We start from the raw sequence: 14,595 nt of genomic DNA, 5'->3' as shown, positions 1-14,595 counted from the left end.
CTCACAGAGATCCGCCTGCCTCTGCCTCCCGAGTGCTGGGATTAAAGGCGTGCGCCACCACCGCCCGGCTATTTTGTTCTTGAAGAGAAAGCATCATTGGGTTGACATAGGAGATGAGTTGGAGGTCATGGCTCTTACTCTGTGCCCTGCATGATGGTGTCTCCATACATATAGGTGGAGCTGACACATACTAGAAGCTAAAAAATGCTCCTTCTGTAAATGAAATGACATCTTTTGAGGAAACCAGAATTTCTGTCCTCTCTATTGAATGTGGAATCCAGGACTAGGAAAACTAAGTTGTATATTACATATGTCATAGTAGGCAGAAATTGAAAAAAAAAACCAAATTGGTTGTTGACCAAAGGAGCTTATGAAATCCCCAAACAATCCAGGCTATTGTCAAGACTCTAGGTTTCTCCCCACAAACTGAGTCCAAGTCTCCATTGCTTAACACCTCATGATACTACTCACTGGACTTGGAGACATCTAGCAATGCCTAAAGAGTCTTCACTTCTATGTTCCAGTATCTGGCTGTAGGAAGGTATTCTGCATTCTGTCAAAAGACAAACATACACACAAACCCAGCCACAAACCCTCTGTCTACAATAGTGTACTGCTTGCAGTATATGATAGGACTATGGTAGCACAAAGTATACGACAGTAACCAACCCCACAAGATGAAACTTATGCTAGACACTGCTTGATTAATCAAGAACCCGAGAATAAATAGCCCAGGAACCCAGGGTAAAATCAAATAATACATGTCTAAAGACAGGAAAAATGTAGTGATAATGTGACTCCACTAAATGCTTATGAAGAGTCACTTGTTGAGGTGATTCCATTCCAAAAAAGGTTCTGCCTCCTCAACATTGCCAGATGGACATCACACTTCTAATCTCTGGGGTCTCTGAGAGACCCTTAAACCATATTGAAACCACAGAAGCTGCTTAGTATGCAAATAATGTTTAACATATCTGAAACTTTATAGGTCTTCCTTATTTGAACATGCAATGCATTCCTCTAAATCATTTTCATCTAATAAAATTTCCACAGTGATTTACCCAGGATTTCAAGTCAAATGCTCTCACACTTCATATCCTAGCCTTCAGACAACATTATTGATTCTATCTTAAATTATTGGAGATCTAGCTTCCTCTATAACTGCTACTGCCCAATTTCTACACTCCCACATTTTTAAATTCACAGAAATGGCTTGATCACATCCCATACGAAGACATCATGCTCTTGAATCGTTCTGTCAAGAGAACCTGCTCTTGTATAGGAATTTTGAGTTTGAGTTGCCACATATTCTGTCTACCAAGCCACCCTATCCCCAGGCTCATCCCAGATCAAGAGGCACAAGAAGTGTGAAATAGAATTGCTACTTCCTGATGTAGGGTTGCTCTAAAAAGCACCTTCCAGTGGGGCCTCTCAGTGGCCTTGCTAACACCATCTCAGAACCACGCAGTGCTTTCGTTGGCTCTCCTTCCCTATTGCATCCGTACCACTGTCTGCACGCTCTCCTTGCCTGACTCCGGATTAACATAATGATATGATATGATGATATGATACGTTAGTACACTAGGGCAAAGCAAAATCCTGTCGGGGTAGCTGAGAGCCCAATATTCATGAGGTCCTTCAAGCTGGGTACCTCACCAGTCGGAGTAGTCTCAACATTGCTGTCTCTCATTGGGTCCATAACGGGCAGTTAGTCCACAATCAGGCACGACAGTAGTCCCACTTTGGCTCCAGAAGCCTGCAAGTTTCCCAGACAGCCACTGGTTCTGCTCTCAAAAAAGGAATCATCCCCAGCAGCAGCAACAGAGCAAATCAACTCAGAGGCAAGAGGGAAGGCTACACGAGCACAAGGCAGGGAGATCTTCCCTCAACCACATCCTTTTAATGTGGGCAGATAACATTAGGAATCACCCCCAATAGGGGTGTGACAACCCACATCAATCAAGGCAATCAGGACAATCTTAAGGTGAGGCTTCCCATTCAGAGGACTGACATAGAAACTTTTCATACTAGTGGTCTTGAATCTATATGATCAACACATTAAAAACTTAGTTTAACTTAGCAAAGAACAGTATTTCAGAGACACACTGCCTGGCTTACCTCTTGCTTTACTCTGGAGAGTTTCAACTCTTGGATCCAGGAAGGAGTATGGCTGCACTGGCTCCCCTCCAGGCACAGTGCTAAGCTACACAGGGAGCAGAGCCGGTCAAGCCCCCTCCCTGTGAGAACTGTTTGAGTCTTTCTATCTGTCCTGGGAAGGAGTGTAGTGAGCTGATGGACAGCGTTGGGGAACAGCCCTTATGGTCCTGGATCCCTTCAGGAGACACACGCACACAGCCCAGAGTAAACAAGAGCCTCCCTGAGATGACTGCAGTCCTGAGGACTGAGGTATCCGGGTACATTTGGGACCCTCTGGTTCTCCTGGGCCTGAGGCTATGGAGCTCTCAGGCTTCCAGCTGTTGGAAGAAGGGGGCTGCTTGTTGGTTCCCGAATGCTCAGCCCCAAAATAATCACAAAGAAGCTATATTATTTAAAACACTGCTTGGCCCATTATCTCTAGCTTCTTACTGGCTAATACTCAATTTAACCCATTTCAAGTAATCTGTGTATCACCATGTGGCTGTGGCTTACTGGGTAAACTTCCCAGTTTCTGTTTCCGGTGTGGGCTCCATGGCTTCTCTCTGACTCAGCCCCCCCCCCCCAGCATCCAGTTTAGTTTTCCAAGCTTACCTATGTTCTACCCTATCAGGCCAAGGCATTTTCTTTATTAAACAATGGTATTCACAGCATACCTAGGGGGATCCCATATCACCCAGTGTTCTGCTAATTGCCAAGGCTGTGTCAAATGGTACCACTAACACAGATCTTCTCTGCATGATCAGCACGGCAGTCCCCTGTTCTGCAGCTCAACAGGGTGCACCTTTGCAGTTCCAGGGAAGACAGAATCTGGGATTCTCGGCCAGAGAGGAGCTGAGACTTATAGAACACTCGGATGTTCAGTACAGACCACAGTGAGGGACTGGACGTGAGGGGGAAACTCCAATGTAAACAATCTGCCCACAAACTACTTACACAGCAGGGTACCATGTGTTCTCCAGATGTGGAGAGAGAGCCTGTTGGCCAGAGACTCTTGTGGTTTTTCCTTAAGGCCTAACTTCATTACAATTGTTCCACAGCATCCACAAATTGATCAAATTTACTGAGCCGTAGTGACTTCTCTTGTCCCACTGTCATCCTGTTATCTTGCCTCTGCCCTGAGTACTCACCACAGATAAGGGTCACCTACACTATCTTTTCTTTTCCTTTTGGTTTTTTTCAAGATAGGATTTCTCTGTGTAGCCCTGGCACTCACTCTGTAGACCAGGCTGCCCTCAAACTCAAAGAGATCCACCTGTGTCTGCCTCCCAAGGGCTAGGATTAAAGGTGTGCACCACCAACTCCCGGCTCAGCTCACCTACCATATCTTACTCTCCTGCTCTGGCTTTGCAGAAAAACTGAAATGCTGATTTGTGTATGAAGAGTTGCCTCTAGATTCTTTTTTTCAGTGCAGATGAGAGGCTAAAAGTCACATGACAGGGGTGGTAGAATGGGAAGTAGTAAGAATCCACTTTCCATCTGCATAGAAATCCTGAAGTCATCTTAAATCTGCACAGTGCTAGATTTCTTAAGAACCAGACATATATAATTATAATATTTAATTTAATGCTGTGATATATTAGAACATTAAGGCAAATGGTAGTTTGGTAGGTAATCCCAGCATCTGAGACACTGAGAAGGTTCAGGTCAGCCTGTGCCATGTACTGCCTGCCAGTCAGCCTGTGCTACATGGCAAACATTATGTCTCCAGCTCTAAAGTTCATCATGGCAAAGCAGTTTACAATGCTCATATATTTGGCTCATATGAAAATGTGTAGAATGTAATTTCTACACTTCTCAGTGAGCATGTAAGACATTACAAACATGGATGTATCTGCTAATCAGAACATAGGGACTAAAACCAGCATAACCAAGTTCTAAAAGTGTCTTAACATTTAGTGAAATAGAATCATGTGCCCCTGTGAAACCAGTGTAGAAGGAGAGAATGAAATCTGCCCAGTAGAAGAAAAGGAAGCAGGTCATTAGAATGAGAACGCTCCAGGTAGCTCTGATTTCTGGAGGGGAATTGTGCGCACACCTGGAGCTGTGAAGGTAGAGGACGCGCTTGTGATGCTCATACAGATGGAGAGCCATGGACCCGCTGCTCCAGTCCATCAGACTCTGGAAGATGACATCACGAAGCGCCATGAGGGAGAGGAAAAGCCACTTGATTATATGTCTTGATGGCAGCATATAGCAATGGCCAATGAACGTTCCAGGTACAGACCTGTTCAAACTGTTCCCTGATTTGACATAGCAGAGTAAGTTGGAGCTTATGAGAACATTAACCACCCAGAAGAGAAGGAGAAATTGAAAAACTTGCCATGAGGTCTGTGGTTTTAGCTTTGTCCAAAGGGTGGTCCTGGGACTGATGGTGACAGCCTGGACCACACTGAGGAGACAGGTGGTGCAGATGGAGAGACCCTGTGCCATCCTTGCCAGATACACCACAGCTTTACAGCCAATATCTCTGAGGAAGTTTCTGAAATAAAACACTGTCGTCGTATCAATGATCCCTGCAGTACAAATAATGACCATATTAGAAAATGGCAAGTGGATAAGGATAATGTCCATGGGCTTTTCCCTCGGATCCCAAGGCAGAAGTGGACACATGTCACAAATATTGGAACAGACTTTGTGCCCAAGGTAGTTTTAAACCTAAGTGGACACCAAAATTTAGCAAAGAGACATCATTATTTGAGAATCCCACAACCAGGACTGTTGCATGCGTTGCTTTGGGAAGTTTCAACTCCTGAGCAGGGAAGGAAGGTGCCTTTGGCACCCCTGCCAGGTGCTGTTTAGTACTCCTTCCGGGACTGTGGAGGTTTTCCATTTCTTGCAAGAAGCTGATGGGGAGCTTTGGTGAACAGCCCTTTGTCACACTGAGGCCCACCAGGCGGTGCACACAGGGTGCTGGCAGGAGCGTCCTTAGGTTGCCTGCAGCACAGGGAGCCTGAATGATGTGGTCTCAGAGCAAAATCTGGACTGTCTGTGTTTTCCTGGGTGGGAGGCTGTAGAGTCCTCAGAGCCCCAATGTCCTGTTGCCATACAATGCGAGACTGCATGAGCTTCAGTAGCCAGCTCCCCTCTGTGTCTTGGGGACAACAGTCCCTGTGTCTGCAGCTGAACAACATGTGCCTGACTAGCAATAGGGAGGATGGAGCCCTAAACTCTGACAGTGTGGCTGGCATGCAGGGCGACCTAACAATTCCACATGTTCTATGTAGGCCCTAATGAGCAAATGGAAGTGAGAGCCAGCAGCTGGGGTACAATGCTCCTGGGATATTTTATACAGCACTGTGCACAGGAGTGAGGTTCTCAAGTGGGGCTTGTTTTCCAAAACACAATGGCCTTCTCTAAATATGACATTTATCTTGTACTTTTCTATATGACCAAACATCAGTGTCACGAGTGTGTTTGTAATTGCCTTACAGCGTTTATTCTGATCAGTTCTTTAGTGCTTGGTACCCAGCAATACCAAGCATTCACTAAGTGCAATGAAACAGCTTCTCTCCGTGGTCATTCCCACTTTGCAAGCGACCTTCAGATAGAGGATGCTTCCTGACATCCTTCTCCTTCACTTGTTCTTCTGCTCACTGGATTTAGAAAAGCCTCTGGCACATAGTAAGTGCTTTGTATATAAGTAGAGGCGTCGGTGATCACGAAAGTACATTAGAAGGAACAAGAAGACAGGAATCGTTTGTGCACCCATATGAGACTAAAAATCCAGCATGTGGAAAAATCAAATTCTAATTTCAGGTGACTGCATGCCCTCCTGCATTTCCCGATGAAGGATGCAGCGAGCGAAACTGCATGACAGGGATGGTGGGATAATGAGAATCAATGCCAACACTCTAGAGCCCGAACCAATCTTCAATATCCAGGACAAGCTCTCTGAAAAAATTAATCTATTACCTCAATCCATTTAGTGTTGTGATACAATAGAATGGAAGAGCAAAGCCATCCCGTTGTACACAGTTCAGTTCATAAAGAACTGGGTGAGAAAAGGAATTTCTTATTTCTCAGGGGACACAGCAGGGCTTAGCAACATAGACATCCCTGACAATCAGGACAAAGGGACTGAGGCCAGCATAACTAAGTACTAAAAATGCTTTTATGTTGAGTATTGTGGAATCATGTGTCACCGTGAAGCCTGTGTAGAAGGAGAAAATGAAATCTGCCCAATAAAAGAAAAGAAAACAGATCATGAGAGTGAGAACACTCTGGGCAGCTCTGATTTCTAGTCTGGAATTATTTGCCGACCTGGAGCTGCGAAGGTACAGGACATGTATGTGATGTTTGTACAGATGGAGAGCCATGGACCCACTGCTCCAGCCCATCAGACTCTGAAAAACGACATCACGAAGAGCCATGAGAGCGAGGAACAGCCACTTAACTGTGTTGCCGGATGGCAGCATCCAGCAATACCCAGTATGCATCCCAGCTTCAGACCTGTTCGTGCTCCTGGCTGCCGTGATATAGTGAAGCAAGTTGGAGCTTATCAGGGAATTGAAGATCCAAAAGAGAAGGAGGAAGGGGAGAACTTGCCATGCAGTCTGTGGTTTGAGCTTTCTGCAAAGGGTGGTCCTGGGACTGATGATGACAGCCTGGACCATGCTGAGGAGACAGGTGGTGCAGATGGAGAGGCCACGGGCAACCCTTTCTAGGTAAATTATAGTTTTACAACCGATGTCACCTAGGAAGTTTCTGAAATAAAAAATAGTGGCTATGTATCTGACCCCTATGCAATGAATAATGATTGTGTTTACAAAAGCCAAGTGGATGATAATAACATCTATACTTTTTTTTTCTCAGGACTCATAATGAGAGTATACACATGTCTCACAAATAAGATGATGTTCCCTAAAACTCCAAGTCCAGTAAGTAAAATGAAAATTAATCTCTGGAAGAGGTCCCTCCAAATCATCTCCATGATATTTTCAGAACCAGGAAAACCCTTTTGAGAAATACAAGGAGGTAAACACCATATAGTTCAGTCCTGTGGGTGTTCTGCTTTCTTCACTGAAAAGAACAGTGTAGTCTGTATGCACAGAGTTCTCTGCTGTAGATGTCTGATTTCATTCTTGTCCCTTCTGTTCTTGCTTCCACCGACATGAAGATGATGCTGATGTCAGCTGGACATAAACTCCGTGCTCATGCATTAACTGCTTTACACAAGATAATTCTTTATATCCCAGTCCTTAAACTGTTTTTTCCAGCAGAACATTTAAACAAAGGGCAGCATCATGCAATTTCTGAGTCATGATGTTAAAAATAAACTCTTCCCACATCCTCTTTCCCATTCTGTATACATTCATCTCTCAAGTATTGAACTAAGAGAAAATCATAACTACTCCAAAGGTGTATAATAATACTTGCCCAAATGGTGTTGCATCCCAGGGAAAGTCACATGACTTTTCTCTGTCTCCAACTCTGACTTGACCTTTCCAATAAAGAACACATAGATTAATTAGGAAGAGAAGTAGTTGGCCCATTTCCTCGCCTTGATGGTGCGATTAATTTTTTTTGTTCTCTATCAATCCAGTTGTGGGATTATATTAAAGGAGACCATCCCCTACTTTGGTACATTTACTGATCATTTCCTGAGAATGTTCTCCCAAGAAAACATCATATCTCAGCTCTCAGCTTAGGCATTGTTTCTTGGGACTCCCAGCAACGGTACCTTCTAACATTTTGATTTCTGAGGCTCATTAAATCAGTGGTTTTTACCAGTCAGTAATGACAAGCAATCTACTACCCCATACTAATGTGCAATTTTACAAATAATATCCATTTTTTGTCTATTTTCTCATCCTGTTTAATGTTAAAATGAGGATTAAATCATGAATGTATTCATTTTTCACATTTTTACAAATCATAAATAGTTTTATGTGGGAAAATTATGTTTATTTTCTTCCACTTTTTAGTATTGTGTGCTGCTCACCAAATTTATCTCCCAAGCACATGTAACACTGGCATTTCTCTTGCGACAAGGGTACATGTGATGTCCTCTTTGTGATGTGATTCCAGCTACAATTCTTCCCGCAGGTCACAAATTTGTCTCCCACAATTACCCTGAATCCTCCAGTCAGTGCTGTTAGTCTGCTTATGTCATTCCCTCTGTGCTGAGAAGCTCTGAGAGAGGCTTTTGTGTATCAGTTTCCTTGCATAAGCCTGCTATGGGATGCTCAGTAAACTGATAACTGAGTGTTGTGGTTGTAATAATCTGTATAAATCACAGGGAGGAACAGAAAGAAAAGATGTTCTGGTTGTTCTCTTTCTTTAAGGTGCTGGGGAAGTCAGTCCAGTTTGGAATACACATTCTGGAGCGTCTGCTGTATGTCCTTTCATGCATAGAGGAGGGAAATTTCCAAACTCCCACACTTCCAGTGATTATCACGGACTATATTTAAATGCATTCATCATTGTGGTTTATTTTTAGTCATATTATCTCAGTGATGATCTTTTTACGACTGTATGTTTTTAAAGGTGTACCTCTTGTTTCTTTTAGGTATCAATAATGCATATTGAAATCAGGAAGCTGTCACTGTTTTCTGAATAGTGTCACTCTAGCACTGCAAAAATTATCTATTTACATCTATTCCATATCCACCTGCACACATAAATTTCATTTCCTCTTAATGACAGTAACGGTTCTGACCCAGACCTAAATCATGTAGCTAGACCCAATGGTAGCAATTTTCACTCTTAGAAATATTTGTGGATTTTCTGTAGTTCTTCAGCATCGAGTCAAAGTCTATGTCCTACTAGATAAAATCCCAGTTACAGCAGAATCAGCCAAGGCATCGAGGAATGAATCTATTATTATCCACGTTCATAAGCTGTACCAAACAATAGGTTCGACTGTGGCATTTTCACACATATCTACCTCACAGTCTCCTCATAACCACCTTTAGTGCCCTACCTTGTCCTTTTCCTTTCTATTGCTCGGCATCTTAGCCAGGTTGTAAGGCAGGAGAAAGAAGCAGAAGGGAAATACAGAAGAAATACAGATGCTTTCATTTGTAGATGGCAACAACCTCTACTTAAAAGACCACAAAGACTATTCCAGAACGCTCTTGAAAAGGTGATGATTTCAGAAAGCCACAGAATATCAGCATACAGAAATCACCACTTACACTACCAGCTAAGAAAACAATAACATTCACAATACTAACATTAAAATAAAACAAAAACTAGACAGTCAAAAAGACAAATGTGGAACAATACATGATAAGCTGTAATATTTGCTTTTCCTCTAAAACTTCCCCTAATCTTCTCCCCAATTTTTTTGATTTATCCATCCTTTTTACTAGTTATTCTAAATTTTGGGACGTCTAACAGAGCTTGGAGCTGTTCTAGATATGTTGAAGTTTATCATATGGATTAGAAGATTAATAAGGCATGGTGCTATAAAACAAAGATATGTTTAAGTTCAGGACCTGATGAAACTTTGTTTAAAACAATTAATAAATAAAAGATCTGGCGCCCTCTTTTGGTCTCTGCGGGCACAAGTTATGAAAGCTGGACAATTACTGGCAGGAAAAGCACACACAGAGATTTCAAAAAGTAAACATTTTAAAAAATAATTGGTTGGCGAATCCCTGGTATGAACTGATTGTTCTCATGGAGGTCCAGGGTGGCGCTTTGTCGCTGTCATGTGACATTTAGGAGCAGCTGTGTTTCCAGGTGGCTTTGTGGCTGTTTTATCCCTGCCTTTCCCAGCACAGGGAACGCCAGAGCGGCAAGGCTGTGTGTGATTGGAGCGGCTGTTCTCAGTTCAGGCTAGGATCGGCTCCGCCTCTTCTAAGAGCTCAAGTCTCCCTGACTAGCAATGCATGTCACATGATGGGCACTTTCTACACAGCGAAAGAGATCAGGATGCTCAATTCAAACTTTGGATTTGTCCAAGTATTATGTTCTTGAAATGCAGTTCTGCAAGCCTCCTGCCTTTCCTTTGTATTAAATATTAAAGATTGTTGCAGACCTCCGTCCTGAAGGTCTCTGACAGCATGAACTATGTACTCTAGGCTGTACCCAGGTCAATAACAGGCTGTGCACTCTTCTAGGATTATCAGTTATTCTGACAAATGGGGTGATTTGTACCTGGACCATCGCACTACAGAGAGCAGAACACTGCTGTAAATTCTCAAACACGCTGCAGCTTTTATAGCAATCACAGGGGTGTAAATGAGCAAGCCTGGGATAAAAACTAAGTATTTTTATCAGAGATGAGAATATACTAAAACTGTTGACACTCAACACATCTCAGTGTCCTGATGGACTTCCCAGCTATTCAGAGCTCTTCTGTCTGTCCATCTGTCTGGGACTGCCTGCTTCTTTCCAGCCCTCTGTTCCTTCCCACAGACTTCAATGATCATATGTAATGAGTGATGTCTCTCTTTTCTGACTGAAATGGATACTGTTGGAAAAAGAAGTCACCATAATTTTACAGACTCCCGGAAAGTCTTTTAGGAAAGTAGGGGTTTTTACTCCTTTTTTCTTTTTATTTATTCTTCTCTGATACTAGATATCCTGACTACAACTTCCCCTCTCCCTCATAGCCACTGCTCTTCCATTTCTCCTTAGAAAAGAACAGGCCTCCCAAAAGTGTCAACTGAACATTGCATAACAAGATGCAAAATGAGGGATGGATAGATCGATCTTCGCTACACGTAGGAGCTTATATTGGTGGAAGAAAGTATGGGATAGTGGGATGGGGAAAGGGGGCCGTTTCAAGGTCTGCCTCTTACAGAGACAATGAAACCTGGGACCCTCTTGTGGAAAAGGGAACTGTATAAAAAACATATTTTGCAGACAACAAAGAATTGTTTGTGTTTGATTATTGTTCTTAAAGCACCGTATTCATGTCTATTACTTTTTAACTTTATAACTGCATTAGCTGCCCACTGACATGAACGATGCAAGAACAGGACGTGTCTGGCTGGATATTTAGTGAAGCCTGCAAAAATGCCAATATTTTAGTTAAGGCTGAAAAATGCTGAACTATCTGTCTAGAATAAGGTTATGTCGGGGGTGGGAGAGTATATTTGAGGTAACACAAAGAGGAACAATGGGAGCTTTAATAATGATTACGATGTATTTCTTAAAAGTCAAAAATAGGAGCCAATAATACAACTGTTCATGTAAGCCTGGTAGAGAAAACTCTTAAAAGTATGAATAAGGACTAATTGTGCTATTTGAGGCCACTTGAGTGCAAGACATCTAGTGGTCCTAGGTTTTCCTGGCTCCAATGATGCCCCTTCCACATCTCAAGACCTCAGCCTGAACCACAGTTGGACCCTGGCACCAGCCCAATCATCTGTGAGGCTCCCGGAGCTCTGTCGAATGATTGGCTTAGGGTCTCTGCTTTGACCTCATAGCACGACAGTCACACCTCTGACTCCAGAAAAGTAGTTTTTGAAATTGATTGTGCAGGGAGGACCAGCGGGAGGGGAAAGGAGAGGAAAAGGTGGCCAGGACAAATACAGGAAAATACAATGACTTATGCATGGAAATGTCATAATTGTACCCATTGCTTTACACAGCAGCAAAAGAAAAACAGCAGCAGCAGAAAATAAAAGCAAAAGAGAGGATGGCTTTGCATTCTGATAGATGGATAATGTTCCATCTGGATTCCCAATCAGCAGGGACTGGGAAGTGAATCTGTCAGACCCAGCTTTCTCAAATTAAAATATAAGGCTGTTGCTCCTTGATTCATTATACTAAGCGAGAACATCTTAGAGCAACTCAAATCTGGCAAGTTCATCACTTTATTTCTTTAAACTTTTGTTGTTGTTATGAGATACCTGGGTTTCTCCTAGACTGGCCTTGACCTCACCAAGGTTCTCCTGCCTCTGCCTGCCTAGAGCTGGGATTAAAGGCGTGTGCCACCATGTCAGTCTTCTTTTTCATCTTTGTAGGTCTTTATAGCCCTCACCACCATCTAGAAACACAATGGAGATACTGACTTACGAGTTTTATACAACATCACATGTCAGGATGGAGACTTTAAGGATGGATTCACAAAAGAAACCTTCAAATTAAACAGCACCAGGCCTGGGCAGTTAACAGTCAAACTACAAAAGACAAAGTTGCAGGCACAAGAAATGTAGAAATTCACCAAAAATGAAATGGATGGATTAAATTTACATCACTGGCATCCTTATAAGGCAAGTGAACTTTGAGGTTAGAGAAAATGGACATTTTCCATAGAAATCTGAAAACTTTCTATTTATTTTTAGTTATTAGAAGAAAGGAGGGAACATTAGACAAAGATTCACCCCAAAACTCTCGTGACAGCAGACCCTGAGCACAGGGAATGAAGCACCTGTGTTTTCCTGACGCCACAGCTCATGGAACTGACCCCAGTTATTTTAAAGGTCAGAAGAGTGAAGGTGACCAGGCTCAGCCTCTTGCCTCTACTCCTTGGTTTATCAAAGAGAGTCAGCTGTGTGTCTTTAACAAAATGTTGCCAGGCACACATGATTAAAATAAATGGGGAAGTCTACTCACCGCGGTGCTGAGGGGCAGACAGGCTCTGGGTCCTTCTGGAAAGTGAGCCTTCTCAGGTTATATTTGTACCTTCAATGTTTGTAGAGCACTTGTCACCATAAAGTATCCTCAAGACACTAAAACATCACGTGTCAGGGGAAAGGAAGCCCTCTGCAAGACCTCAGTCCCTAACGTATGGCTTTCGCTCTCCCTCCTCAATTACTACATTAGTTTGCCTCAAAAGTTACCTCTGAATTAATTAGGTTTTCATCATATTATAGAAACAAGTGACGTGAGAAAATGAACAACAACAAAGTTTCTATGTCTAGAGGTCCCCACGCTCCTGATTTCTTTGTCTTTCTTTTTTGAAATTAACAAGCTTGACAGATCGTTTTTATTTAAATATAAGCTAAATCACACAACTATAACTCTCACAGTAAATATTTTGTTCTATTTCCCAAATATTGTCATTTCAATTCAAATTAATTATTATGTTGAACCTACTTTGATCTATAAGAAATTTTAAAATACTTGTGTGAGTAAAACATGTAAATATTATTCTCTATTGGATATTCATCATTCTCCTGTAAATTTTACAGCACTTGCTTCTGTGATCACAGAGATACCATGAATAATTTGAGTGCCCCACTCAGTTTTGCTTGGTGTTCTTTAAATAGTAAATATATATACATATGCACATATACATATATATATATACATATACACAACACACCCAGTGTACTTCCTGCTGCATGCAAATTGTAAGACTCTCAGCTACTTCTTTGAGACCATGAGTACCTGCATGTTGCCATGCTGCCTGCAATGATGAGAATGGACTGAAGCTCTGAAAGTGTAAGCAAGTCATCCCAATGTCATGTTTTCTTTATAGAGTTGCCATGGTCATGGTATCTCTTCAAAGCAATAAAAAGCTCCAACTAAGACAGACACCATAAGAGATTTTCTAGTATACAATGGCAGCTAGAACACACACACACACACACACACACACACACACACACACACACGTATATACGTGTGTGTGTATGTATATGTTCTTTGTCTTTTTAAACTAAGCCTATGAATCCAAATCTGCTTCTGATTCAGAAAGAAGTCAGTTCTCTTTCTCAAGTCCTTTGTTGTGTGGAGGACATAACAAATGACACCCAACAGGTTACACTCTATTTTCTGAGCACATCCCAACCACACATCTGAGCAGAACAAGATGTCTTTGCTTCATCTGAACACATTCTAGGTCACAGTTTGCCATAAGAGATGGGTTTACTCCTTCTTCGTTAAATAAATGATATCCCCAAACCAGATGGACCTCCCTTTTCTACTTCAAATTCTGTTCCAATACCCCTGTATCCCTGTAACACAAAGGCACTCCTGATACCAAATGCAGGATAAAGATCCTTGGGCTGTGAAGGAAGGAAAGTCCTTTATTGCCTTCTTTCTTGCTTTTGAAAGGGAAATTGAAGCCTGGATGGATCATATTGTCCCATCACATTTTCAAGGGTGAATACAAATAGAAAAATGAAAGCCTTAATTTTCAGTGAAGCAAAAGGACAAGATTAATCTCAATTCTTTCTTTTAAGACATTTTTATCATATGTTGTAAATATGTATATTTTTCTTTCCCCTTTGCGATGTTTTCAAAGTTTTAATTTCTTCAAGACAATAATCCTCCATTCTCATAATAAACCTAGAATCAATCCTAGGAAAGATCCTAATGTTTGTAAGGTATGCATGTGTTGTCATTGGTGCTAAGAAAAAATATGGACTTCATTCTCTCCCACTTGACATTCTGGAGTATTTTGTTTTTTATTATTATGGAGAGATTGACTGTAGAGAGAGAGAGAGAGAGAGACACTGTTTTTTTATTTTTTATTTTTTTGGCTAGTGGACTGTGACATTCACCAGGATGTGGAGATACAAACTACAGTCCTGC

The 14,595-nt window shown here is 42.0% G+C and overlaps 2 pseudogenes; both read right to left on the bottom strand.

Annotated features, from left to right (window-relative positions):
- Positions 1 to 3,951: 3,951 nt before the first annotated feature.
- On the bottom strand, positions 3,952 to 4,987 carry LOC102002013 (annotated as a pseudogene).
- A 1,189-nt stretch (positions 4,988 to 6,176) lies between these two features.
- On the bottom strand, positions 6,177 to 7,269 carry LOC113456879 (annotated as a pseudogene).
- Positions 7,270 to 14,595: the final 7,326 nt, after the last annotated feature.

Source organism: Microtus ochrogaster, chromosome 16 (genome assembly GCF_000317375.1).
Source record: "Microtus ochrogaster isolate Prairie Vole_2 chromosome 16, MicOch1.0, whole genome shotgun sequence".
Taxonomy (NCBI): domain Eukaryota; kingdom Metazoa; phylum Chordata; class Mammalia; order Rodentia; family Cricetidae; genus Microtus; species Microtus ochrogaster.
The sequence above is the reverse complement of the archived record's forward strand: the minus strand, read 5'-3'. Positions and strand labels throughout refer to the sequence as shown.